This window comes from Elephantulus edwardii, unplaced genomic scaffold (assembly GCF_000299155.1).
Source record: "Elephantulus edwardii isolate Elephantulus edwardi_28Jun2011 unplaced genomic scaffold, EleEdw1.0 scaffold00112, whole genome shotgun sequence".
In the NCBI taxonomy this organism is placed as follows: Eukaryota; Metazoa; Chordata; class Mammalia; order Macroscelidea; family Macroscelididae; genus Elephantulus; species Elephantulus edwardii.
This window is the reverse complement of record NW_006399862.1, coordinates 3,533,427-3,536,212: the sequence shown is the minus strand read 5'-3', so window position 1 is coordinate 3,536,212 and position 2,786 is coordinate 3,533,427.

The following is a 2,786-nucleotide window of genomic DNA, read 5'->3' as shown; positions in this document are numbered from 1 at the left end:
AGGAACTTAAAAATCCTAGCCTCCAAGGAGAAACATGGTTTCTACCCTCTCCAAGACAGACCTATTTGTTTTCCTGGCAGTCCATGGTAAGTTCAAGACTCTTCTCCAGTACCACAACTCAAAGGCATCGATTCTTCTTCTGTTATCCTTAGTCATTGTCTAGCTCTCTCATGCATAGCAAGTAATTGTGAAGACCACGGCCTGGATCAGGCACGTTTCTGGAAAGGTCCCTGACAGAAGTTCCATGTGGGGTGAAATTGGACAATAAATAAGGATGGCAGAAGAAGAATTGATTTCTTTGAGTTGTGGTAGAAGAAAAAATTATGCAATAGCTCAGCCTGTCAAAAGCACAAACGAACTTGGCTTGGAAGAAGTATAAGCAAGGCGCTCCATAGAGGCAGAGATGAGGGTCCTTCATCTCACATACCTGGACATGTGTCAGAGAGAGACGGTCTTGGAAAATGACGTCATGCTGGAAAAGACGAGGGCTCAGGGAAAGAGAGGAAAACTCTCAACAAGATGGATGGGAGAGCAAGTTCAGCACGATGTCATCTAACAGGAACACTTGCCATTGGTGACAATCTTGAAACGTGACACACAAGTAACATAGCTTTCCGAATCCACCCACACAAGCCATCATAGTATAGAAAACTGACTGTTAGAGGGGCAGCTAAAAAGAAAAAAGATCATCAGTGAGATAGATTTATGTTAGTGCTGCACTCTGTTGTTATATGGTGCAGGATCAGGAGGCTTTTAGTTTTGTTTTACATTAGGTTCTCATTAATTAGAATTGACTCTGTAATACTGATTTCCCAATAACAGAGAAGGGGAGAGGGAGAGAGGGAGAGGAAGTGAAGGAGAGGGAGAGGGAGTGAAGAAGAGGGAGAGGGAGAGGGATAGGGAGAGGGATAGAGAACACAAGCTAAAAACATTATGGTAACATAGTATACATACACTGGGCTAACTGGCAACACCGCGATGGATAGAGAAGAGACTGAGGTTGTTAACAATTACAGTTTACTCAGCTCCACAATCACATTCTTGGCATCAACAATCAGGAAATCAAAAGACAAATTGCAATGGGAAAATCTTCTGTCAGGAAACTCTCCAGAATACTGAAAAATAAAAATATCAGTTTAGAGACTAAGTTGCACCTAATCCAGGCCATGGTGTTCACGATTACTTGCTATGCACCAGAGAATTGGACAATGACTAAGGATGAAACCATAACAATCAATAATCAAATTGCGGTACTGGAGAAGAGTCTTGAAAATACCATGGACTGTCCAAATAACAAACAGGTCTGTATTGGAGGGGGTGGAACTAAGTTTCTCCTTGGAGGCTAGGATTTTGAAGCTTCATCTCACCTACTTTGGACCTGTGGCCAGGAGAGATATCATGCTCAGAAGGGTGGAGGAACAGAACAGGAAAAGAAGACCACAGATGAGATGGATTGATACAGCAACTGGGGCAATTGGAGTTGATGTGTCAGAATTAGTGAGACTGGATTAGGATAGGACAGGAGAGGGACACCCAGATGACATGGATTGAAACAACTGGTGCAATGGGAATTGTTACATCAGAATAAATCAGACTGCCTCAGGATAGAGAAGGGTTCAGAGCTGCTATACATAGGGCAACTGTATATCGCAGGCAACTAAGTGGCATATAAAAACAATAACATACTATGACAGGTTTGGAAGCAGGAGTGGCATCCACTTGCTAAAGAATATGCCTCTGGAAAGTCAATGAACTTTGATAAATATTGATAGTTGTAAAGGGGCTTCAGGCCTTTCGTTCATGGGGTAGCTATGAATCGTGCTCAATTTGAAGGCAATCAACAACATGCATCTGATTCAAGCCATGGTCTTTCCAATCACTTGTTATGCATCTGAAAACTGAACAATGAATAGGGATGGCAGAAGAAAAATCGATGCCTTTGAGCTGTGTTTTTGTGGTATTGTAGAAAAGCACTGACCATCCTATGGACAGCCAAAAGAAAAAACAAATGGGTCTTGCAAAGGGTGCAGCCGGAGTGCTCTTTGGAGGCAAAAATGATGAGGCTTCACCTCACATATTTTGGGCATGTTGCTAGGAGGGGCTGTTCCTTAGAAAGGGACATGATGCTGGGAAGGGTGGAGGGTTGGCGAAGGAGAGGAGGACTCTCAGCCAGGTGGATTGACATGGTGACGGCCACAAAGGGCTCTGGTGTGTCAGGAAGTGTGAAAATGGCACAAGATAGGACAGAGTTCAGATCTGTTGCTCATAGGGTCATTGTGAGCTGTACTCAACTAGACTAGACATAACCTAACAGCAACAAAAAACATATACAGAGAGTTGATGATGGCAACAATGATGACGTTATAACACATTCCTGACGGCTTTATAACTGCTTTAAAATTCTAATTAAATTATGAAGTAATTGGAACATATGCATATCAAAGGATGAGTAAGAACCCTACCAATTACCTTCAACACACACTTTCACAGTGTCTCCTCCAGGCTAAATTCTAAGGTGGATGCTGGTGATAAAGGGTGAGTATGACTTGGAATCTGCACTGAAATAACTCAGAGTGTGGTTGGGAAACTTGGCATACGTGAATTACCATGCTTTGGTGTTTTCATAAAGCTGTGTGAAAGGTGAATAGTGGAGGAAGTGACTACTGCCGGAAGGCTTTTCAGGGAAGACCTCATAGGCAATGTGATGTTTGAGACTGATAATGAAGGATAATTAGTCAAATATTCAGATACCTGTTATGCTCCTAGGAACCATAACAATGTATTCG